This window comes from Rhinolophus sinicus, linkage group LG06, assembly GCF_036562045.2.
Source record: "Rhinolophus sinicus isolate RSC01 linkage group LG06, ASM3656204v1, whole genome shotgun sequence".
Classification (NCBI taxonomy): Eukaryota; Metazoa; Chordata; class Mammalia; order Chiroptera; family Rhinolophidae; genus Rhinolophus; species Rhinolophus sinicus.
This window is the reverse complement of record NC_133756.1, coordinates 32854829-32882355: the sequence shown is the minus strand read 5'-3', so window position 1 is coordinate 32882355 and position 27527 is coordinate 32854829. Positions and strand designations below refer to the sequence as shown.

Genomic DNA, 27527 nt, shown 5'->3' with positions numbered 1-27527 from the left:
TAGGATGATACAATATTTCCCTCTCCCTCTTCCTCTTGACTTTTACGCTAAGTACTCCCAACTGTTCTGCCTCTATTTGGGGGGTAGTAGAAGCTTCTTAACTTTACATTCTAGTATAACCTTCCAGAACAAGAACTGGTAAACTACACACCATGGACAGAATCCAACCTACACCTTGTTTTTGTGACCCAAGAGCTAGAAATGGCATTTACATTTTGAAAAAGTTATTAAAAACAAAAACAAAGAAAAATATGCAACAGTGACCATATGTGGCCTGCAAAGTCTAAATTATTAACTATCTAGATCATTACAGAAAAAGTCTGCTTACTCAGAATAAAAAGCCCCATATTCATTGTATTTTTATGGTTCAAGTTCAATGATTCCATGAAACTCCATCAGGAAGTTAGGAAGCATGGACAGAAAAACAAGTCTTATACTACTAAGATTATTTTGCAAGGAAGCATCAAAGGACATATGAATATAAGCTCCCATAAGGCACCTTTTCCAAAGAAGTCTCATGAATTTCTAGGAAATGTGGACTTTGAAAAGGAAAGTTCTCCTATTTATGAAGAGTTTGTTAAAACTCCCTCGAGTGGCAACATTAGCAATTCTTCTGTAAACCAGGTATTCATCCATGGAGATGAGTACAGAATATTTTATGATAATCCAGATGTAAAATATGATGAAATTTTAATGTGAGTCAGATTTCCATAAAGATGATAATATCATCACTGTAAGAGTATTCACAACCAGTGCCAGAAAGATGTCGTACACAAAGAGAATGAATAAGAAGTTATTATAAAATCTCAGGAAAAGAAAACTAAGGGAAAGTCTCTTGAAGCTCACTTCAGCACAGATAACAGAAACCTCACTGAAAGGCTGTTGAAACTATAGATAGATTAGACGAGCTAGCTAGCTAGATAGATAGATAGATAGATAGATAGATAGATAGATAGATAGATAGATAGATAGATAGATGATAGATAGATAGAGATAGAGATATTTTCAAAAAGTTTATAGAGAAAATTACAGATGGAAGATTATAGAGAAAGATTATTATTAAGGAAATTATAGAGAAAATTACAGACTCGTTCAACATGTGACTCTATCAATTAGGATGTATTCAGCTTCCAATAACAGAAAATCCAGTGACTAGTAAAGATAAGACATTTACTGTTTATTCACACCTATACATGGGCATTCATTCCATTGCTCAACAGTGTCATCATGAAGGAGCATCTTTCCACCCTTGGGCGCCACCACCTCAGTGGGCTGGCTTTTTTACCTTGTAGTCACAAGATGACTGCTACAGTTCCATATATAGTATCATGTCACCAATTTCCCAAGAAAGAAGGAAAGGGAAGAGACAATGCCAATGAATTCTCTTCATATGCCTGTCCCTTTCATTGAGAAGCAAATTATCTTTCTCAGAAGGTCCTCAATAGTCGTTACCTTAAGTCTTTTTAGCCAGAATTGGGTCAGATACAAGTATCTGGCTTTTTAACTTCTAGTGTAAAGGGATAAGAAATAAAAGGAGAAAGAGGTATGAAACATTTTGGGGTCACCAGCCAATTAGGTCTGCTACTGATCTAAATGATATTGGAGGATTTCATTAGAAAAATAATAACTACATTCTTCTACCATCACTATGAGAGATAGATAGGGTTTACTGAACCTTTGGCATCACCCAAAGTAACCATTCAAATGATCCGGGGTATCACTAAGAAGCTTGAATCAACTGGGCTTCTGAAAGCTGGTCCTCCTTATCGCCTGCACATAACAGCTCAATTCAGAGACCTAAGGAAGCAGCAGCAAAGTCATATTCAGGAAAATGCAAATTAAAATGCACAAAATCTACCAAGAAGGGTGTGCTATAAAATGAGATCGTAAAATGACAAGAATGGTTTTAAACAAGAGAATTTATTGGTGTGTGAATTGAATATAGATGGAATATTTTTGTGAGAGTATATATTTTTTTCAATGACGTCATCTCTAAAAATATTTTTTAGAAAATTCATGTAGAAATGACTTTAAGAACCATTTATAACTCACATAAGACATCCAGTCTTATTCTTTTATATTTCTGTATAATTAATCCTTTAATTTTTGCATGCAGAGCCCTGTCAATAGTTTTATAAGCAATACTGCCTAGTTTACTTTAAAAATTTAATCACCAGATTTAATTCCTAATAGATTTAAAGTGCTTTCTTTTAGCAAACTCATATTAAAATATTTATTATTTCTCATTACTAAGAATTTTTTTTTCAAAGTATCTTTGGTCTTAAGGGTATAGTTTATTGTGTAATTTTAAATATGTTTGCTTAAACAACAGCAACAATAAAGCCCATGGCCATCTTTTATCTTCACACCAAGCCTGTGAGAGATACTCTAGCTAGGAAAAAGCATATACACCACTCAGAAAATTTAGTTCTTAGCTTGGAGGAGGTGACTGGTTTAACACACAGAGAAAAAAACACTAAATCATGAGACTTGAGTTCTAGTTCTATTCCACAGTTTCTTTCATTCATTCACAAAAAATTACCATCACATAGTATATAAAAGGCACTGAGATGGAGGTGGAGAAAATGAAGGATCGTACATTCATGGATTCACTGCCTAGCAAAGACAACTATAAAACCAGGTAGAAAGTGGCAAGTAGGATAAGGAAAATGTAAATAATTAATTCCAAAACGTTAACAACAGTGGAGCTCATGGGTGACCAAGCATGGAAGGAAGAAATTGTGGTGCTCATAATTGACATTAACGAGATATTAGGATCTACAGCAAAAGGTGTGTGATGAAACGACAGGGACTCAACAGTAGAGATGTAGGTATTAATCAAAAATCACAAGAAATCAGACTTTATTTGCAAGCAAAGGAGAGTCATCGACATTTTCTTGTAAAGGAGTTTAGAGAATCAGTCAGAACTGGAGTGCAGGAAAAAGGGCCTGGTCAGATGAATTGGCGGTGAGGAAACTAAAGGCTCAGAGACCAGTGAGTAGAGTACTGCAAATCAATGAGATGCTGAGGCGATGGGGCCTGAACAAGTACAGAGACAGTAGGAACAATGAGGAAGCACAAGAAGGAAGAAATGTAAAGGCCTTCTTTACTCTCACCCTCGGCTGTTTTAGAATTACCTGTGGAATTTTTAAAATGCAGATGCACAGCAAAAGAGAGGCATATGAATTCTAAAGAAAATGAATCAAGAATGGTAAATATACTAAGAAAAGGTGCTCAGCCTCATTAGTTATCAGGGAAATGCAAATTAAAATCACTGTGAGATAACACTTTATAGCCTCCAATAAGAAAACAAACCTTGAGCATTAAAAAGTGAACACAGAAATATGGAACAACGCAAATTCTCATGCAAGACTGTGGGAGTAAGTTGATACAGCCACTATCAGGAAAACCTTGGCATTATCTTGCAAAGTTGAAAACATAAATATATGGAATGCAAGGATACAATCCAGCAATTCCACTCCTAGGTACATGCCCTAGAGAAGCTGTTTAAGATGTGGACCTGACAAGAAAGAAAAAAAGAAAGAAAGAGAGAAAGAGACAAGAAAGAAAGAAAATCTAAATAACCACCCATAGGACAGTGAATAAATTAGGCTATAGTCGTAAATGCAGTACTACACTAAATAAATGAGCCACAGCTGTAGGCACCAGCATCGACGAATATCAAAATCATAAAGGAGAATAAAAAAGTCAAGTAAACAGATTACGTACAGTATGATGACATTTACATAAAGTTCAAACACGCAAAATTTTACTATTGTTTATGAAGGCACATATCTAATAAAACTATAATTAAATCTAAAGGCAAGGTAAATATAATATTCAGAATAGAAATTACCCTTGAAGGGAGGAGAAGAAAATGATAGACCAGGAGCAGAATAGTCCCCTCTTATCTGCGGGGCATATGCGCCAAGACCTCCAGTGGATGCCTGAAACCATGGCTAGTACCAAGCCTTATATAATGTTTTTTCCTACACACACACACCTATTTTTTTTTAAGGTGAACTCTTTTTTTGTTTTCAATTTTTACTGGGGAATATTGGGGAATAGTGTGTTTCTCCAGGACCCATCAACTCCAAGTCATTGTCGTCCTTCAATCTAGTTGTGGAGGGCACAGCTCAGCTCCAAGTCCAGTTGCCATTTTCAATCTTTAGTTGCAGGGGGCAGAGCCCACCATCCCATGAACTGGCAACTTTGTTGTTGAGAGCTCGTGCTCTAACCAACTGAGCCACCTGGCTGCCCCAATAAATTTTAATTATAAATTAGGCACAGTAAGAAATTAACCATAATAACTAATAATAAAATATACTGCAATAAATGTTATGTGAATGTGGTCTCTCTCTCTCTCTCTCTGTCAGCAAACTGGCACAAATCTCTTCTTCACAATTTCACTGATAGAAGATTCATTCTTATATTAGATGTTAGCAACTGCAGCATATAATTTTTTTCACCCTTTTACTTAAAATGGTTCACTTTGTGGCTTCTCTTTTACATGTCAGAATTGCCAGCATCACTACTCTTGCACTTTGGGGTCATTGTAAAGTAAAATAAGAGTTACTTGAACACAAGCATGGTGATACCATGACAGTAGATCTAATAACTGAGACAGTTACTAAGTAAGTAAAGGTCAGGCCACGTATACAGCCTGGATATGCTGGACAAAGGGATGATTCCATTCCAGGTGGTCCAGAGCAGGACGGCTTGTGATTTCATCATTCTCATTCTCAGAATGGCACAATTCACAACTACAAACTGTTTATTTCTGGAATTTTCCATTTAATATTTTTAGTCCTCAGTTAACCATGGATAACTGAAACCTTGGAAAGTGAAACCACGAACTACTTTACACAAGAAACATCAGCTCTATTGGTAAACGGTCTGTTTTTTTTTTTTGAACTGGGTGGTAGCTAAAGGAAGGCATTTATTGTATGTATACCTTAGTTTTGTATTTTATGTTGTATTTACTCTTCAATATCTATGAAACGTTCACAATACAAAATGCAGATGCTTACACCCCAACATATCCAGGGATGGGTTTCCAGAGTAGTATTCTTTAAAGGTTCCACGGGTGGCTCTGATGCATGCCGGGAATGAGAACCACTGTACTAGGAAGGCAAAACTGGCAGGAGATCAACAATTTCAGGTTGTGAGAGAGGAGTATAACCTGACACTCAATTGTGAGCTTCTGTTTCTAGAAAGAGAAATGAGTACCTTTAACCAAAATAGGGAATTCAGAAGGAGAACTAGATTAGGGAGAAGAACTGCGGACAAGGTAAGTTTAAGGTACAAGTAGGACCAAGACCACTTGTTGAACATAATTGGATAAAGCAGTTAATGTTTCAGTTAATTTTTATTACATGTAGAACTTTTCTATCTGTCTAAAAACCAGGACTGGAGAAAGTAGATTTCTTTAGGAAGTAGTTTCCAGCCCCAAAAACTATTATATAGAATCTATGCTATCTTTCAAGAAACTGAGGCAAAAGAACTTGTTAAATTGCTTTTTTATTAAAGAGTTCTTCTTTTTTTAATAAATTATAACAAGATGAGAACTTCCCAAAACTTCAATCTTTCTACCAAGGGGCATCCTGTGCTTATCTGCATTGGAAGGGAAAACTGTTGCTATGGCAATTATTCTCCTACAACCTTAAACAAGAATAAAAAGGCTGATACACCACTTCATGCTTTCCAGGGCAGCATGAGCTGCGTTCCCCGTGCCTGATCAGACTGTGGTAGAGTTGAGGGTCATCACTGGAGAACAAGTCCCCTGTCCCCTGCTCTACAGTCATTTCTCCTCAGTGGATTCACACAAGCTGTAGGGTTTGCAAATATGGTCAGCGTACCTGAAATTCTTTATTTTGATTCCAAGTAGTTCAACAGATTCTTAGACTCTGGGGAAAGAAATTTTCCCTGTTGGGGACCTCCGTGCATTGCTGTTAAGCCAGACTTATCTTGTAGGGATATAAGCAAGTGTCCAATGATAAATCAGTGCTGATCAAATACTTTCTAACCTCACTTATCCTGCTCTTTCCTCAGAGCTAAAAGAGGATGAGTGAGTAATCATCACTGTAATTATTTCAATTAGTACATCATATGAGCTATCACTGATTGTCAATATCCACATGTATTATTATTTATTATACTAAAACATCGAGGTAAATATTATCCTCACTTTGCAGAGGAAGAAAATAGGAATCAGAGATTAATTCTATTTACCACGGTCTCACTGCTATCAAGGAGTAGAGGTGGAATTAAAACCTAAATCAAAGGAGTTAAATTATTTTTAAAACGCTTTAGATCCAACTTACTTAAAATCTGTGCTCCCACTCCGCCTCTCGGTCTCCTATAAATGTAGTCCTCACTGGCCCACTGAATCTCTTGTACTAATACACATTTCTGACCACACGCAATCTGATCTCCTAAGTGAGAAAGCAATGCTTCAATGAATCTTTATGATGTCATATTTTATTTTAACCATAAATAAATAAAATTACTTGAATTTCAAAAGCTGCCTAGCCTACCTTACAACATGTGAAGCTCTACTTTTTTGTCTGTAGTGAATTACTGAGATCGGTGCCAGTCATTCAAGGAGATTAATGTGATTATTCAGAGATAGAATCCATTCTTCCTTTTTAAAGATAGTTCCTTCTCCGTGTCTGAGAAAATGGAGAGCTAGCCCATGTGAATATACTGCAGACAGAAAAGCTCTCTATACCTTAAATATGGGATCTTAACTGTACTTCCACCCCAATCTCAGTTTCAGAATGCCCTGAAAGATAAATATGGCCACTATCACTTTTACCTTTTAAAGTCTGATCAAATCTGTAAATATTTTTATGCCCCCTTGGCTCCAGTGAAGTATCTGACAGCAAAGACCTTTTCTAACAATCTTTTTTTTCCTAATTAATCTCTTGCTATGTTTGATACTGCCCTTACTCTTTTCCTTCTGATTTTTTTTTTTCTTTCTTAACCTGACATCTCTGAAACTATACATTCCTGGCTTCATTCTACTTCTGGGGTCATCTTTCTCTAACTTCTTTCATTGTCACAGCAAATATTTCCCTGCTATTTATAGAATAATTAAAAACAAAGCAAATACAAGAGAGAGTGAGCAGAGATATTAGAGAAAGGCATATTATGTAGTAAGCATCTGAGACTAGGTAATGCAAATAGCAAAGTCATTCAGAATGGGCTCTGACATTAGACTAATCAAATCACAGCTCTGGCATGCCTACTAGCTTTGTGACATGCAGTCACTAAATACTGAGACCTACATGTACCAGGCATAGTAATAGGTGCTGAACAGGCAGCGGTAAACAAAACAATTAGGTTCCCTGTGGTAGATTATGTTAATGTTTGCCAAATATTTCATTTTTCCTCTCTGTGATGCCATCCCTATAGGAAGATTATAGATACCCATCCTTTTGTACTTAGGAGTGGTCACGTGACTTACTTTGGCCAATGAAACATTGACAGAAGTTCAAAAGCCATCATGCAGTTCTGTGTCCCTTTTCTTTCTGCTATGAAAACTGTCAATCTTCCAGATAAAGGCTATCCTGGCAGACTGATCCCAGAGTGAAATCTAGGTGCAGCATAACAGCATCCAACTCACAAAGAACATGTAACATGAATAAGAGACAAACTATGTTGTGTTTAGTTTTGGAAGCCACTAAAATTTGGGGGCATTGTATTACTGCAGCATATCCTAGCCAATCTTAACTATTACTATTCCTTGTTTAACTGAGCTCACCGTCCAGTGGTAGGAACAGACATTAAGCAAATAACAACACAATAAGTAACAATGTCTCTAAGCTTCTATTTTGTCAGCTGCACAATAATATCCACCTTACAGATGTGTTGCAGGGAATTAAAAAAGACAATGTATCTAAAGTTCTTAGATTTTACACATATGAGTATTAAACATCTTTTATGTAACAAGCCCTTAGCAGGTTGAAGAAAATGTGGTCTGGCCTTTTATAGAGAAGACAGAAAAATAACCAAAAAATGACAGTTCCGTTCGTGTGGTACTGGGAACACAAGAAAGGAACAGATTATTATACTAGGTAAAGCTGAGCTCATTAAAGAAAAAAACAGAAGTTTTCTCCAAAGAAAGGGACAGTATCAAGAATGAAGGAAGGAAGAACAAAAGGCATGAGAAACAAAGAAAGTCATGAAAAAAGCACTGTAGGAAAATTACAAGTCATTTAAGAAAGTTAAAGGACAGGACACAAGTAGGAAAGAAGCAAGACACTAGCGAAGGCATTTTAGGCACAGTCTTGTGGAGGGAAGGCCTAGGATGCCAGGCCCAGAGTTTGGTTTTATCACACAGGAAGCTACTGAAGAATTTTAAATGGAAATAACTACAGCCAGATTTGCATTCCAGAAACATCCTCAGAAGGCAGCGCTGAGGGTGGAAGAGTCTAGAGCAGAAAATAGTTAGAAGGCAGCTGAGGCATTCTAAATGAGGTATGATGAGAGCAAAATCAATGGCAGTGACAACTGAGCAATGAATTTAGCTTTGTCTACTAGTAAATAAACCGAAGAGGCCCAGTATTTTTATCTGACAAGAGAAATCATGCAGGTTTATCTGGAGAAACATTTTCCTGAGGTATTAATCTTTTAAGAATGACAGTCGTATGTGGATCCTTATAAAATGTAAATCAAACAACACAATGGCATCATCTTCAATTACAATTTTGCAAAAGATGTACCTTTATAATATATATCTATATTATTGTGAGATTATAAGTTATACACATTTGATGTTGGAAAATACAGGGAAGAATAAATATGTGGAATACAATGTATAAATAATCCCCCTACCAAAAGATAACTATCACTAATTTTTAGTGGACATTTTTCTAGCCCTTTTTGCTGCACATTCATATAGGTACAAAATACAAACACACTTTTATTTTTTTAAAGCAAATTTATATATATTAATAGAATCTAGCCAACATGTCAGTAAGAGTTGCAATAATGAAGACAGACAGGGACTAGAGTTTGACATATCACAATTGGAAATAAAAAAAACCAATTCATATGTACACTCCAATGAGTTAAGACCCCTCAACAAACTACACACACACTGATACACGCCCATAAACTTTCAATTATTAGAACAGTCTCACTTTGATATTTAAGGCTCAAGACTTTCATTTTAAAATTTCAATCTTAAACTGAATTCAAAATCCTCTATTCCCCTGCCACCAGTGAAACTAGACTTAGGTTGACTTACCAGTTGTGAATGTAAAATGAGGCATCCTGACACACCACCTCCTTCTTCTAAAAGACTAACTCGTCCAAAGGAGGAGAGGAGGGTAAATCTCTCCTAATATAGCTGGGAGAGATTGGCATCATCCCATGATTATTTTCCTGGTTATTGTTTCTGTGGTTAATAATGAGACACTGGCTTTAGATGCCTTCCATGTAGCAGGCATCTTGATAATAATAACCTTTTCATTTCGGGCATCATTCATAATGACCCATTCCCAAGCACTGCACTCCCCAAGACAACCATCTCTATGGGGTACACAGTAACCATTGTTCTCAGCTTTGGACCTCAACTGCAAATTCAGACAAGAATAATCTCACTTGATATTCCATTTTATGAATATGTTTATAAATATGTTGTTATAAAAGTATTTTTCAAATTATAATTTTATAAAAATGGTTTTTACAAAACTTATTTTGTAAAGAGAGGCTGCTTACAAAACTAAGATTAAATTGTACACATGGTATTATATCTTGCTTTTATCTTATTTACACTAGATCATATGCATTTTCCCATTTCTCTCAATACTCTTCAAGACATGGTCTTTATTTATGGCTTTAATCATAAGTAGTACAATATTCACATATTAGACAATTAAGTCGCTTCCCACGTTTGCCCTCTACAAATAATGCTGTGATTAACAATATTTGTTTACAAATCTTAGTGTAAAATCTTTGGTTACTACCTTAGATTTTATCCTAAAAGTGAAGTTGAGTGTAAGCCTGTTATGGTTATTGATACAAATTGACGATATGCCTTTGGAAAATAATTGTACCAATTTATTCTTCTACCCACAATTTAAAAGATCCTTTCACTACAAATTCCTCAATACTAACTATGGTTCCTTCTGAAACCTTTTCTGAATTATCATTCTGGTAAAAATATGGGACCCTCTTGATTTAAGTTGCATTGCTTTGATTGTTATGGAGAATTAATATATTTGCAAGTTTATCAGCTCTTAGGATTTTGTATACTTAATCACACTCTCCACCCTGCCCCCACAAACCACACCACAACCCTGTCAGGCTCTCTCTCTCTCTCTCTCTCTCTCTCTCTCTCCACACACATACACACACACACACACACACACACACACACACACACACACACACAGAGTACATTAATAATCACTAAAAATAGAAGCCAAAAAAAGCTTTCTTAATGTTTAGGCAGATCAGAAAATGAATACCTAACTTTAGATAATAATTGGACATCCCAAGATTCTTCTAGAATTGCAACATAAACAGTAGAGAGATGCATCCAAATAGAGAAAGAAAATAGAGAAAAAGCTGGGCTGTGTGTGTCTGATTCTTTTTCTCCCAAATTCTTTAAACCAGATAAGTAAATTATCCCCACGTAGGAGAGAGTGAGAAGTGGGGAAACTGGCCAAGGTGTTACTCTAGCTGAAGTCCTCCCATGTGGAAACATGAGGCAGGGGACTAAGGTCCATTCCTTACCTAAGTCATACGGACAAATTATTTTATTGATTGTCCTTATGTTCTTGGCCCACTTTTTTTCCTCAGGAGATTAGTATTTTTATTATTGACTTAAAAGAGTATTTTTTTCAATAAGGATCTTTGTCATATACACATCAATGTTTTTCTCACTTTACTTTTTTAGCTTATAATTTTATTGAGCAGAAATGCTTAAGTTTTTCAAAAAACTTTTAATTTTAGTATAAGTTTAGATTTACAGAAAATTTGCAGATTGCACAGAATTCCAATATTCCCTCCACCCATTTTCCCACTAATGTCCTTTTACTGTTCCAGGATCCAATCCAGGATACCATATTGCATTTCATCTCAGTTCATTTTAGTTGTACTCATTTTTTTATTTAATTTACAGAGGGAAGAGTGTTCAATTTCTTGCACCAGACTGGTCAATCATTTGATATTCACTGTGTTCTCCAGCGACTTGAAACACCAACTTATCACATAAATGACTTTTATAAGAAATTGATATTTCTTACATTCCTCAAAAGCAGAGATGCAATTTGTAATTTTGGCTCTCAAAGTGCAAATGTGTTTGCTTAAAACTATGTGTTAAAAGAATAAATGAATACATTTATTCTTGGAAATGTGATCATTTTAATATAGCCATGAACTTTCTGATCAACGAGAACAACGAAGCTATTCCATAACTAGGTATGTACCCATGACAAATGAAAACATATGTCCACACAAAGACTTATAAAAAAATGTTTGTGGGTGGCATATTTGTAACAGCCCATATCTGGACAAAACCTAAATCCCAATCAGCAGATAAATAGATAAACAAATTGTGGTATATCCATACAGCAATAATAATTTTAAAAAGGCATTAAGTTGAGTGGGGGAGGAAAAGAAACAAGACAAAAAGAGTACATGTTGTATTATTCTATTTATATAAAATTATAAAACTACAAACTAAGCTACTGTGAAAGAAAGGAGATTGGTGGTTGCCAAGGGCTGAGGGGAAGAGAAGAAAGGACTGCAAAGCAGCAGGAGGAAATTTTGAGGATAACAGAAATATCTTGATTGTTGTGGTGGTTATACACATGAGTACATTTGTCAGGCATCACCAAATGATAGACTTTAAATGAGTGTCATTTATTATATATAAGAAATACGTCAATAAAGTTGTTTAAGAAAACATTGTAGAAGGTGCACAAAATAATCCAGTGGTTATAGGAATATATATTACAACTCATCCTTTATCAATTTATTTCAGCTTTACATATTTCTGTTTTCGTGTGTTCTCTGTATCACATACACACACACATACCTATATATGTTTATACACACACATATTATACATATGTGCTTTAAGCAAATTTAGTTACAGAGATAAGGAAGCAAAACAGGTTTAAATACTAGTGTCAGTCTAGCAAACTAGAGGAGAGAGTAATGATATGTCTCTTGAGCTGTTTCTGTCAACCAGCAGCTGCCTCAAGCAAGGCTCTGGCAAGCAACATGCGTTAGCCAATTCATGACTGAATTTTCTATCAGGTGCCTGGAGTGCCCCACTCCTTCTGTTCACCTGGCTCTCTACTCTGGGTATTGCCAAGCTCAGAAGTTGGCCTTCTGCATCATTCTGTCTTTATTCTAAACCTTTGCTTAGAGTTCAAATACGCTCACAGCCTCTAGTACCATTGCGATGCTTAAGCCTATCTGCAATCCACATCTCCCACCTGTTTTCCATGGCTGCAACCGCTGTTACCTGTGGGACACACTATTTCCCAAATTTCTATCCCAACTTAAATTCATTATTTCTAATCATATGTTTTCCCAAACCAATTCCCTTTTATACTCTTGCATTACTGCCAAAGGAGGGGGGGGGGAGGGAGGAGAACGTTATCTTCAAATCATTCTCCTCTTTTACTTTAAAAATTATAATTCCCTCCAATTTGTCCTACAGGGCTTAATTTACTCTCTATGGTGGTGATGCCTTGAAACTACACAGGGTCCTCTCCCCAGAAAAACCACACAGGAACACAGTTTGGCATATGATTTCCATAGGAACGCTCCCCCCGCACACCAACCAAAAGTATGGATCTCTACATTGTTCATATTGTTCTAAATCTGGTTTCTCTGATGGGGCTCTTTCTTGAGACTTCCAGAACCACTTTCCAAGCACTTTCCAAATAGCTGTTATTTTACATTGCACAAGTATCTCAAAATTGGGTTGTTCAAAGCTCAACACACCTTCTCTCCACTCCAGATTGCACTTTTTCCTTGCTCCTTTTTTCAGTGACTAAAATGAATTAAAATCATTTAAAAAACTAAACACTAGTTAATATAATTCATTAAAATAGTAACTTGAATATTATTATTGACGTCTTTCTCCCCACTCTCCTCATATCTAATGGTAATTCTGGTGGTCTGACATAATTGGTGAAGGATATAAATATAGCTTCACTTCCAAGGTGGTAAATAAATTTCTATCGGCTGGCCTATCATATACACTCAAGTCTTTTCTCTATGAATGTAAAACGAGTGATTCATTCCTTTTCAGTTCGGTAGCCAATACTCCAAATTCTTAGTACCTCATTCTTGGATTCCCTCAGGAGCCTCCTAACTCTCCCCCTGCTCCCAATCTCTTTCCAGTTTCAGCACGTCTTAAAATGTCTTAAAATAGATCTATCTCTTTCCTCACCAGCCTCCCTACAGAAACTGCAGCATCTTTATCTTCATTGAGTTTTCCTATTCCTGGCAGTTTCTCCAGGGTGGGCTGGGCCTTTTAGAAAGCATCTGATAGTCAAGTGGAAAATGAAGAGGCTAAAGAACAACTGTTTAAGGGTTTACGCTTTCCTCACTTCCCCCGCCCAGACCAGTGCTATTATCTGTATTTTTCCGGGGAACTTTAGAATACAGCTTCCCAACCAATATGCCACTGTATATAATTTTGTACAGGAGGCTGAGACACTCATCCCCTACGTCCCTCCATTATAGACACACAGGTCCTGGAACCAAGAACAGCTTTATCTACATACCTCAGTGTTCCCTACAAATATTAACACTTCCAAAGTATACCAAAAGATTAAAAAAAAAAAAAAATTGAGAAGCATTTAAAATACAAAAATAGTCCTTCAAGAGTCTAAAAACAATGACTTTGCATCATGGCATTTTACTGTGTGGGAAATTCAATGCCACCAACCTATAGTTAAAACCTAAATGATTCCTGCCAATTACATTTGTAAAGTATTTGTCAAAGTTGGCTTAGGGCAGAGGGAGCAGCAGAAGGTGAGAATGCCGTCTCTGAGCAGTCATGTAACTGAGGCATGGCAGGCAAGCCATGGAGTGTCGTCACCTAAGGAGGGAATCCAGTGGAAAATTAAATCAGGTCAGTAACTAACCTGAAAGAGGACCCAGGAACCTCAGAAAGGAATCCTCAGAGCAGAAGCTAAAAGCCAGGAGCAGAACCCAAAAAATGAGTCAGAGGAAATGTGGCAAAAGGTCAGACCTTGAGGAAGGAAGCGAGAGATGCCAAACCAGCAGAAGGCTGAGGGCTGAGATCAGAGATGAGTCAATTCAGCTGTTCTGGAGGCTAAAGAAGGCTCTTCTTCGAGCCACCAAGGGGGTTAATAATTCTTTACTAAAATGAAATGAACTAAATGTAATTTGTCTTCAGAACCTAAGTATTTCAGTATTTTAATTTCATCCACAGAATGGTCCTATGTTTTTGTTTGTTTAGGTTTACATTTTCCACAGACTTTTCTCCTTTCTCTTCTGTATTTTTTAATTTTATGTAATTTTTAACTTAATGTTAAGGCAACAACAGCTTTCAAGTTGTTCTAGGTATACAAAGGAAAACATTTTTTAACTTGATTGAAATATATGTAATGGTCTCATATTATAAAGGGAAAATCCAAACAGTTTTGTTATCATAACTATTGTGATTCTTTGTATTACCAGTATTAATAGCTACCATTTACTGAATTGTTTTAATCTTGTGTCATGTACTGTGCTAGGTGACATATATTCCTCCACAATATCTACAGGAGGAATTATTTGTCCCAAACAGAAGAGAAAACTCGTGCTAAAAGAGGTCAAAAAATCTTCACAGAATCCTAGAACTAATAAATGGTAGATGTGAGATTTAAACCTGAGACGTTTCTGATTCCAAACCGTTTGTTCTTAATTACTGCACTAGGCTAAATTTTATTTAAAAGTTTCTTATTTAAATATGACCCACATAAAATGGGTCATTTGTTTAATGAACATCTCTCAAAGCGCTGCAATTTTAAATACTTTTCCTGGTGTCCTTGGGGGAGGGGGGAGAAGAAAAAGAAGAAGAAGGAGAAGAAGAAGCAGGAGGAAGAGGCGGAGGGGGAGGAGAAAGGAAAGGAGAAGGGGAAGGAGAAAAAGAAAGAGAAGAATCTGACAAAGCCCGAGACTTCCAGAACTTTCAAGTTAAATTTGAAGGCAGCCCATGAAATAAAGCAAAATTTAGTCCAAAGTTCTATGTAAGCGTTCAGTTTGCGTCCTGGAGATGCCGTGTGATCCTGAGTTAAGTTATTCCTCCTGTGTGAAATTGAGATCATAAGGGTGTGAGCCTCAAACACAGTGTGCTCTGAGGATAGGATGAGATAATACAAACCAGTCTTTCTCCATCTCAGGTGATTTCCTCCCCACCACAAAAGGTATTTGGCAATGTCTGGAGGTCTGTTTGGTTTCCACAACTGGGGAGAGGGGGAGAAATGCTATTGGAAGAGGCCACAGATGCTGCTAAACATGTTATAATGCACAGGACAGAACCCCCCCTCCAAGGATAGGGAATCATCTGGCTCAAATGTCGACAGGGTTGAGACTAAGAAGCCCTATTACAGACAAAGCATTTAGCAAAGCACGAACGGCATGTAGTAGGCCCTCCATATTAGCTCTTATTGCATTCATATGAAAAAGTAGTACGGTATGTACTTAAGCAGCAACAAAAAAAAATTAAAACAATTGTCAAAATAATAAATTTAACACATAACCCATAAAGACAAAGACTTGCAAAGCAACGTAATAGTGGAAGCATAGGCTTTGGAGTCAGATGGACCTAGGTTCGAATCCTAGCTCCGTGTGATGTTGAACAAATTACTCAGACTCTAACCTCTCAGTTTCCACATCTTTAAAGTGAAAATAAAATATACCTACTTCTCCTGTTTGTTTGTTTATTTGTTTGTTTTCGTGAACATTACATGAGATAATTTATGCACCTGAAACATAATAAAACTCTCAATACGTATTTTTAAATTTTAACATGTTGAGTCTTAAGCAGGACCTAGAAAAACTATAGATTTTGGATTGGTGAAAGGAAAGAAACATAACCTCATACTATATAGAGTTAACCAAATAATTTAATCTGGCTGAGACTTATTGTTTTCATCTTCAATATGAGTATAATAATGCCTCTATCACAAGGTTATAGTAAGAATTAAATGAGAGCATTTTAAAGCATTGACTAACTTACTTGGCACAAGGTACATGCTCAATAAATACTAGTTACCTTCCCCCCAGAGAGAAAACTAGGTTTTTTAAGGGTACAAATGTTGAAAGAAATAGTAAAAATTGCCTTTGGTAGAGCAGAAAGTCTGGACTGAGGACTGTTAGAACACCCCATAATTTATAAACACTCCACCTTGGAGAAGCCCAATAACTGCATTTGGAAGGAAAGCTATACACTGCATCTTCCTCTCACCACCCACCACCTTTTATCAAGCTTCCTTCTTTTGGCCTAGGAACGTCACTATGACTTATCTAGGCTGAAGGAGAGTACAGCCCTTGGCTACAGTTACTCGAAGAGTAAAAATTGAATTCTTCAGCTACAAATTTAACTGCATTTTATGAGTACCAAAAAGATTCATAGCAATAACTACTCATAAATGAGCTAAGCACAAGACATGATTTATTAGAAGATATTTACCATCCTATCTCTAAAAACTGACTATTCATGAGGTTTTATGACCATGTCTGAAAATCACAGTTTGTCAGGCAGTAATACCAAAGATGAAATTACTTATTCAGTTACTGACTGCCAAGCCAAAGCAGATTATATCTAAGAGTATAATAAATGCTATTTCAGAAAATATAGTTCAAAATTCAATGAACATAAGAAAATAGTCATAAACCATCCAATTGCAAGTTATTAATGTTAAGGCCTTTTTAAATATCCTGTATCATGTGCTTAAGATAATTTCCCAATGAAATGAAGACAGTATTTAGAGCTCATTTACCCTAATATTTCGGATATGAAAGATGTGTCCATATACAAAGTAAAAAATATAACACGTAGAACTTTGCTAGTCTAAATGGCATAACCAGTGCATTATCCATTTGAAATTACACATTTGCTGCCATTTGGCAGTTGATGATCTTACAGCAAGTCTATAGGATATTTTTGATAGTTTCTGGATTCATTCAGCATTTCAATATGCCAAATATCTACCCACATACCACATGACATGCTCAAAAACAACTTCTCTCTCTGTTACTACCTATATATATTCTATACATTCTTTTTTTTAATTAAAGTTTATTGGAATGACACCCCCAATACTTATACATATCCTAAGGGCCTGTCCTGTCTGTAAAAAAAAATGAGCTGCTTCCCACTTTTCTTTCTGAGACATAGACTATACAACAGCCCTGGAAGCATTCACCTGACTGTGTCCCTCTAAACAGAAATCACAATTAAAAAAAAAAAAAAGCTAAACATAAACTGCAGGATCCACGCAGAGACCAGGAATACAACCTTTTGTATTGCCTACATCCCTTTCAAATGTCATCCAGTTATTAGCTTTCCTATTTGTCAGATCTCATCATACCAGGAATCCAAAAATCTCAGAGCCCTCCACGGCCTTAAAATAAAGAGCATACTCCTTAAACTCACAATCAAGGCACACTCAAAGTTCACATGTGACCTCCGCCCACCTTTCCAACATGCGCCCCCTTCCTTGTGTGGACCATTGCCTAGAGTTCATCTATTCCCTCACTCTGCCTTCTACTGTCTGCCTTCAAATGCGTGTGCTCTTCCACCTGCTCTGTGGACCCCCTGCTTTACTGACTCAAAGCCCTACTGACAGCTCCCCTACATACATACATATCGCCCTGAAACCAACCAGGACTAGTGAGGATCATGTAGTCTGGAGGGGGCAGCTCTGTTCTCCCACAGAAACCATGGTCAAAGCACCAAAAAACTAAGGTGACTGGAAGGCCTCCAGCCACTTAGGGAAGGCAAGGAAAAGGATCTCTGTGAAGGTTAAAGGGTTTAAACCACAGAATTCCCTAGACCTTCCAGGAATCCAAAGGAGTAACTACATTCTCTGGCAGATACCTTTTACTAATATCAACAAAGGAACCGCTCCAGCTGCCCTGCTCATGCCCACCCTACGAGGGCAGCTTCTTTCTCTCTCCGGGGACACCGTATCAGATAGGAAAAAAACGAAAGTTTTTCAGGCTCCCTAGTAACCAAAGAAAACAAGCTGAAAACAGCAAAGAGATCATTTTACTCTCCTCACATTAGCAAAAGACTGATGAAACCCAGAATTACAAGGTTGTGAGGAAATGGTCACTGATAGACAGTCGGTGAAAGTGTGAATTGGTATAACCTTTGTGAAAGGCAATTTGGTGGCAAAAAGCCTTTAAAATCTATATAGCCCTTAACTCCACAAATGAAAACATTTATATTAGGATGTTTACTAAAGCATTGTTTAATTGCAAAAATTAAATGGAAGCAATTTAATGTTCAACATCGGAGAAAGGATTAGATAAAGCACAATACGTTTATTCAATAGAATACTATGTAGCAATTTGTAAAGATGCTAGAGATCTATATTCAATTTTAGGTAAGTAGATAGTTACAGGATAGCATGTATACTATAATTGTGAATCTATGCAGAGGGACAGCCGGAAAAATGTTTCACATTGCTTTTAGGTCTGGTTCCCTAATGCACTTAAAAAAGGGTGCCTGAATCGTGACTGTGGTGCTTCTTATGTTTTCATCACCTCCAAGCTCAGTGAGTCTTCTGGCACATGTGCTGCTTTTAGAGGTAAAGGATCACGAGGGATTCTTACCATTTCATCTTGAGAAAATTCAAGTTCAGTTAAGGCACACAGTGGAAAAGTCAGACTGTTCTCTATCCCTCTGTCTATAGTAAAATAAGATTTATAACAATATATAAGATGTAAAAACTGGATTTGAAATGATAAAAACATTTTCAAGGGTTCATGCAGTTGGTTCAACATGTAAATATTATACACATTCTCCACATTATTATAGCTCTGAAATCGGACCCATCTTACAATCAATAGTATCTCACAATTGCTCTCAGAGAGGCAGCAGTAATGAGCTGGTTGTTATGATCTGCACAGTCATGAAAACTTGCACAGTGAGTATTAGTTTGTTGGGAGAAAACCCAGAAGACAATAATGGAACTCTTTTAACATCTAGAAATCATATGCCTGTGAGGAAGGGATAAGAGCAGTGTGAATCAAGCATTTTTTAAACACTTTTTTAAATTTGTCAATTACAGTTGACATAAATATTATATTAGTTTCAGGTGTACCACATAGATTAGATTTTTATATAACTTACCGCAAAGTAATCACCCCAGCAAGTCTAGTACCTATCTGGCGCCATATCTAGTTATTACAATATTATTGACTATATTCCTTATGCTGTACTTTACATCTCTATGACTGTTTTTCTAACTGGCAATTTGTGTATCTCAACCCCTTTAAATTTTTCACCCATCTTCCCAACAACGCCCCCATCTGGCAACCATCAATCAAGCATTTTTAACAATATTCCCAGAGCATGAATCACAGAGGAGGATCACTCTCCACGATTGCTAAGCATCTTTTCAGGACCAGCACTATTGCTGGCACAGAGTGATAGTGCATGGATGAAGAACACAGACGTTTATGACTTGGAGTTCAAATGAGACTTAGAAGAGAGAAACTCATAATGTGAATATGTTTTCAGAACAACTAGTCCAATCGATTTCAGTATGTGTTCTTTTTTAATGCATTCACAGGAAAGATATATGATACACTTTATCTTTAATTAAGTTATGTTCTTTCAATCAGAATAAAATTAATATTCTAAGTGATATTAAAATATTGTCCACAGTTTAATTGAAAATACATTTTTCTTAGTGATACTTAAAACAATGGTGTATCTTACAATGGAAAACATATAAGATTAAATGAAATATAGTAATAGGCGTTCTAGAAAGAGATAAACAAGAAACCAAATGAAAGACAATACAATATCTTATGGGATCTAAGAAATGTGGGAAGGCATTGTAGGAAAATGGTGTCTGACAAGGATCCTACCTTCAAAAAACACCATCCATCAGGTATAAAAATGAACAAAAACATCCTCAGACATAAAATATCTCAAAAGTTTTACCTTCAACACACCCTTTCTTAAGAAGATATTAAAGGATTACTCCATCCCTCAAAACAAAAGACTAAATCAGAAAGAGAATCTACAGAAATGAAGAAACAAGGGATCCAACACAGGAAAGAGGTAAAGAAATGTGCAGAATGACTGCACTGCAAGTCCTATTAGCTGTCTACCAAACCCCATGTCCTCTTCTCTGGACACACAGCTAGACAACATTATTTCAGCCTCTCTTATAATTGGGTTTGGCCATAAGACTGAGTCCTAGAGAAAGATATATAAGTGCAAAGGGTGTAAGCCATTCTCAGGTCCACCTCCCAGCTCTCACTGGAGTTGACCATGGCTACTTTGGAACCTACATACTGAAAACAGTAGCACCTCCAACCAGAGACCCTGAGTGACTGCGGGAAGCAGAGCAGCACCCCATCTCACTCACCCAAAACAGCAGATCAGAGCTGCCACCCACTCCCCTCCCCGACTCACCTGGAATAGCTCATTATTGTTACATGAGCAAGAAATATATTTCTGTTGTATTTGAACCATTATAGATTTGGGGGCTACTTGTTGCCTCAGCCTAAGATTACTCTAATTTAGATGAAATAAGAAAATTTCAAAATGACAACATTGAGCAAATGTATGGATAGCTTGAAAATGCATGTGTGACCAATAAAAAGATAAAATGTATAGATGATTTGATTAAACATATTAAAAAGAAATTTACAATTTAGATGGGGTAAAATAGTGAGAGATACTTTGAAAATTGTGCAAAATAAAATGATTGAAACAGTTACGAAATATGAGGAAAATAAAAACATTTATAAGAAAGGAAATGTAATCGTAGTACATGAAATGATTCAGCTGTGAGTGATACAGTTATAGCAATTTAAAATTTTTAAAATTTAGAAATTAAATTGAGGAAACAAAGTAGGTGAATGTGTGTGTGTCATCATCCATAGCAGGAAATAACTATATAAAGAATAAAACTAAAAATTAACAAACAGCAGCATGTCTTGTTTCTACAAATGGAGGCAAACATAAGGAAATAGTTCAGTATTTGAAGGTAATACCTCTAGGAAGCAGGAATCAGAGATGAAGAAAGGTAGAACAGTGGACCACTGCCTTTAGATGACATATCAAAATGCAAATTTGCAATTTGAAAAATTTGTAAACATTTATTGCATTCTTAAATGAACAAAAATATCAAATTTGTCTGCTTTAAGCTGAATTATAACTTCTCAGAATGGTCACACTGGTTATCTCATATTAATTGGAGGCTCTAATTGGCTGTGTTATATGCTTCTGGTTACATTTAAAAGATACAATTATAGAAATAGTTTGGTAGGCAAAAATCTTTCAGAACAAGTGAATCAGGAGGGAGAAAATAAAAATGGCTGTGAAACTATGACCTGGTCTAATCCCTTCATTTTCCAGATGAAGAACAGCAAGCCTTCTGAGAACCTGCCATCTTCTTCAACAAAAGTAAACTCCAAGCTTCAAAGGTGTGCAGTAGAAGAAGAGTCTCCATTTGGGAAATGACAACAACTAGACCTCTATAGGTATTCACCAGCCACAGTGTTGCCACGCAGCAGCCTACCCATCTGTCTCCATGTACCTGCCCGTAAAGTAAGGAGAGTCTGTGAGACGGATCCTTTCAGGGACTTTGCTTCACTTTTGTGCTTGCACCTTATGTCTCCCTGTTTGGCCCCAGAAAGATGTCTGGTCAGCCAATGACGAGTAAGATTCCCCATGCGGGGGACAACTCAAGCCAGGCACAGCCAAGTGGGGACAAACAGGAGAATCCACGGGGTTCATAGAGGTGGGCACAGCCCCCCACCTTCCCCCAGCTAAGGAGAGCCTCTGCCTCTGTGGCTGCGTTCCTTCCCACAACCTGCAGGGGAAGAGATTCAATGATGTGCTCTCCATCTATTTATACGCATAAAGGTTTTGTCCTTTGGGGAAGTACATACATCCTGAGACTTATGGATCAGCTGCCTGCAGGCCAGGGTGATTGGCTTGAATCAGTTTCCTATTATGGTGTATGGAATTCACAGATCTTGAGATTGACACGCTTTATCTCCTTTACTTCCCCACCTAACTAATAAAAGCTATGCGTAGGTCGTAGGCCCAATTCGGGGCTCAGTCCTTGAAGCTGGAGTCCCTTGGCCCCGCTTGTACACTATTCATGGTTACTGTATTTCTTAACCCTGCACTGCCCTCCTCGCTACCACAACCCTCATCGCCACGTGGGACACGACACCACAGCTCCTCAAGCCCTATTGTAATGTCCTCCATATCTTCTCTTAGCAATTTCTTACTCTCTAGTTATTGCTCCTGCTACTGCACTGTTTTGGGCTAGGGGGCACTCTTCCCACCTACAGCTCTAGGTGACATTTGACCTTCCCCATAATTTTCAAAAAACAGATAAGACACTTAAACAAGACTTTCTAAAGACTTGGAGCAAGTTTTAAAAAAAGAGAGAGAAAATCATCTGGATAATCTGATTTACAAAGTATGGCATGCTATCCTTCACTGGCCAACTTTGTTCCATTTCAGTTGCTGTCTCTTTAGCATAAACTACCAATAGCCTTTACCTTCAACAAATCACACAAGAGAATAAGGCACAGAGAAAAGCAAAGCTTCCCTCTTTGTATCCACTTCCAGACCAGCTTTCACATACCAGTTTCATGGCTGACCGCCCACCACCATAAGATTGACATCAAAGACCGCCAGTATTCTTCCCACAGAGATGTGAATTTCTCCTATAACCTCAACTAGTCAAGTTAAACACCTTAAATTTAGAATGCCTAAAGAGGAGAAGGAGCTGGCTTAAAGGATGTTTCTTTACACAAAGCAATACAATAATTTTCACAGTTACACAGATAATTAGTGGCAAACCTGAGACATGAACCTTGCTCCCTGGCTCAAAGTCATGGGTTCTTATCACTATATAATGCAACTCATTTTTACTGGTAACTTAGCACATAGAAAGAATGGCAGGTCAAATAAAAATAAAGAACGACTTTCTGTCTCAAATTATCTTTCAATGAATACACACCTGTAGCCAAGGGGATAATAAAAGCCTTTATTGAAGATATTACAAAAACCTTTTCTGAAGATTTTTATGAGTTAAGCAGAATCTCATTATTTTCAAGATATGGCCATTAGAAGTTCCACCCTAGGTCTTAATAAGAGTTCACATTTTAATCAGAGTTTTCCCATTTCTGTAACCACTTAAGCGACCCAAAGGACTTTTTATAACTGAGCATTATTCAATAAATCACCTCTCTCTTTGAAACTGTTTCTGTACTTTCTCTTCCCCTCACAATGAGGTTTACCTTTGATAATTCAGTACAAGAACATAAAAATGTGTTTCTATATTGCTCTGCTTTAAAAAAAAAATAAACTGACATTGAGGACCACACTCAAAATCCTAGTTATGATACCCACTTTTAGAAATGCTGACCCATCATCTTGTTTGCACATTAATAATACTATTTATAGAATTTATATAACACCTTTCAGAGCAAAAACAGGCACTTTGCATCCATTATTTCATTTATCTTTTTACTATCCCTCTGAAGTGTGGTGAGAACAGTTGTCTCATCCTATTTTAATGGAAAAAAATTTAACCAGAAAAGATCCATTATCCTTCTTGATATGGATAAACAGCTTTTAAGTAGAGTGCCTACATCAATTGGAGAATAAACCCTCAATTACAAGGTATTTCTGTCAATATACAGAATGAGAATGACAAAGTAGAAATGCTGGAATTGGGCCAATTTTATTCTTTTTAAAATAAATATCTGATCCTAGGTATTACTCACATATGTCATTAAAATTTTTAGGATAACAAATAGCTCAAAATATATAAATGAAATTTAAACAAAAAACAAAGTACAGTATTTCATGAATGAATAGTATATATATAATATTGTCACTGTCTGATTTCTTAGAATTTCACACTCACTTATCTCATTATTCATTGTAGAAGGAAATGATAATTTTTCTGCCCACAATTAGCTTAATACCAATGACTATCAAGATATGCTTTGAGATTTATGTTAGTCAGTTATCTCAATCTCAATAAGTGGCAACTGATAGAAAACTTTAAATGATTACACCTTCTAGGACTTTAAGGCAAATAACAACTATTTTTAAACTGTCATATTTTAAGATATCTCCAAATTATGCATTTATGATATAACATTACAAATATTATTTTAAAAGCAGAGAAATTTTCTTCATATCCAATGACAATGATGGTTGCCTACTCAATATCCATTCTCCGTTTCTTCTTTGGTATAAGAAAATCCTGACAGTTTGGGAGGTACCAATTTTCCAAGATTAAAATGGAGGAAAAAAAGAAAAATCCTCTCTTTCTCAGACATCTCGACAGTTAGGGATGGCCATTAAATAGTTCAGATGAATAAGATACTAAGAAATCTACCAGATGCATATTCCCAGAAGCTATCATTTTCCGTATCCTATTTTCTGACTCAGCAAATGTGTGCCTTGCTTTTTGTCCAGCCCCTTTTTTCCTGCTGTGGTCCAGACGCCATGCCTGGAGGTTCATTGACTTTCCACCAACAGAGTAAAAGATAGACTCGAATGATGGTAGAGCCAAAAGCAAGAAAGAGCCTAAATCCTTGATAATCTCCTTATGCAGTTGCTCCAGCCTTGGGGCATCTTCCTCCAGACATTTCATGGCATATACAATACACTCCTTACTTGTAGTGTGTTATATGTCAAATTATCAGTTATTCTCAAATGACTGCAATCCTAGTTGGTAAAATAACACAAGTATATCCCAATTAGATCCTTCTTTTTCCCTTATCATATGGCTTAATGCAAAAACTAATTTCCCGCACTTAAGCACAAATGGACAGTGTGCACATACTGTGTCACACAAAAATTATTTTACATATTTTATATTCACTTCCTGCAAATGGCTATCCTCCTTCACTCTTTAAAGTCCTCCTCTTAAAGTATTTCTTAGTCATATGAAAGTATGAAGGAATCTGCTGAAAATAAACTTAGACTAAACAGTAAAGAGGGCAACTCACTCTGCTATATATTTTTGCCTATAAACCAAATAAGGAAACATTTTTTCAAGACTCATTAGTATTCTCTAGCTGTATCCCCATCTTACCAAAGATTAGAGCTAAGTAGGAGGTGTGACTCACAGAAATACTTTCCCTCATGTAAATTTTACCCATTGAATAAAATTTGAAATATTCTCTAAGCAATACAAAACTGAAATTCTTGGAGTCTTTTGCTATTCTCCATGCTATGGACAATAAAATAAAAACTTTACAAATTATCCAAAATTTTCACATCCAGGCTTCCTCAAAATGACAATTATTTGTACAAACTAGATTAAATTTTGCAGTCCAAAATTAGTAATTACCAAGTTCTGTAAACACTACTTTTATACTTCAAAAAGGTAAAATACAAAGTCATAACAATTACTTTACATATTTAGCTGTGAACATGTTTGGCTGGGTGTAACAGAAAACCTAATAAGTAGTGGAAGAGACAGTTAAGGGTTCCACTTTTTCTCACAGAATGGTAAGACTGGAGATAAGCAATGCAGAGCTGATAGATCTACTCGAAGATGTCATCAAGATTCCAAGCTACATCTATTTTTCTGCTTCATCTTCCTAAGTATGTGGTTTTATTCTCCATGTGTGCGAGGTGGCTGCTCACCTCAAAGCAGTTCATCCATGCCCTACTGAAAAAGAAGGGGTAAGAGTCAAGGGCAAGAGTCTTCTCCTTGAGAAGCTTTCCTTTTTTGTTCAAGAAAAGAAGCATCCCCCATAAGTCGCCATCTCATCTTTGTAATACGGGCCACTCTTAGCTTCCAGAGAGGCTGCAAAGTGAAATGATTTGCCTTCCAACTTGTACAGCCGAGGAAGATAAAAGAGAAAGGGCATGAGTGGATACTTAATGAGCAATCTACAACGTCGATACTCCTCCACACCAATTAAATCTAGTGTCATCCACATTAACATCGTTACCATTGCCATTATCTCTACCAGCATTAAAGTATTTGTTCCTCAAATTGTGCTGTGGTTGTATCCATATAGTTGGGTAGTCCTGATCCAATTATGACCTCTCTAACTATTGAAAATTTCTGACCCTATCAAGGTATTATAATAATTTCAAACTGAAAAAGTAGTTTCCTGGAGAGATTTATTTTGAATAATATGTATACAGGCCTATCAAAAAATTCCCTTAACATTGTGTCAAGTAACACCTACGAATGAGAAGTGTCACGAAATCATAATGCTGGAAAGAATCTTAGAGATTATCATAATTCACAGCCTTGTTTTATACGCGGGGCTTACAAAGGGAATGTCATTTATCTACTTAGAGGCATAGTAGAACTGGAACTCAGGACTTCTGATTGCCAGTACTCAATGATTCAATTACTAAAGAGTAACCCTGAAAACAACTCTCTTCAAGATTTTAAAAGATATAAAAGCACTAGGAGGGTGGGGGGCAAACTGTGTCATTATTTCTTTTTGTACACCTTCCGCCCCCCACCCACCGCCGCCATTTTCCTGTATTCAGTTTTTCACTCTAGTAAACATCATAGCACTTAAGTCATTTCAGGGTCTTACTTCTCATCTGGGGAGTTGTGCTAGTCACAGAGGACTGACTATGTAGCAGCTTCCTATAAGTATATATAGGCAGCTTCCTTAATAGCAATTTCAACTACTTTAACAAACACTGGCCTCAGTTCCACATCTCTGAATTCAGAGACATTAATCATTCCATGCTCTTAAATTATTTTGATCCATAATATAAGAAAAACATGTTTCTCCTTACCCCCAAAAAGTCCCCAGTAAATACATCAAGTGACACCACAAGCTTTCGTCTTTTAGCCCCTAATATTTTATAAGGGTGAAATTAGGTTTAAATGACCACCAGCAGAGCAGCCTTACTAGAGAAAAGGAGAATTATCTCTAAGGGACAATGTTTCTCCATACAGTGAAATAGTGACAGCAGACAGAAATAGACAAGGAATCTTGAGGTGTGTGTATATGTGTACAAGGGGGAGCAGAGAGCAAGTATCGTGGGCTGAGTTGCCTGTTTCTGTTCCCCAAAGTCTGTTTTAACACCTGCTGATCCTGCTATATCCTTCTCACCTACCGGCTCTCTAGAACCTGCAGGAAAACAAATTCCTCAGCACACCAATGCACTGCGCCAGGACAACTGCCATGATAAACAAGCCTTTAAGGGAGCGTCTATTCAATGAGGCATTATCCCCGTGTCACTTTCCCTTGCAAAGACCATTCACAGAGGTTACATGGTACAAATAACACAAAAACAGCATTTAGTGCTCACCCCTAGAGCATACACC

General features: G+C 36.8%; 1 protein-coding gene across 7 annotated transcripts in view; it reads right to left on the bottom strand.

Annotated features, from left to right (window-relative positions):
* Positions 1 to 27527, bottom strand: part of PDE4B (phosphodiesterase 4B) — a 564992-nt gene that overhangs the window by 453201 nt on the left and 84264 nt on the right. For 2 of the 7 annotated variants that reach the window (XM_074334881.1, XM_074334880.1), the window contains exon 2: positions 1676 to 1797. The exons of the other annotated variants lie outside the window; for them this stretch is intronic. The gene's annotated coding sequence lies outside the window, so the exon portion shown is untranslated. The remainder of the gene's footprint in view (positions 1 to 1675; positions 1798 to 27527) is intronic. 7 annotated transcript variants of the gene reach the window in all.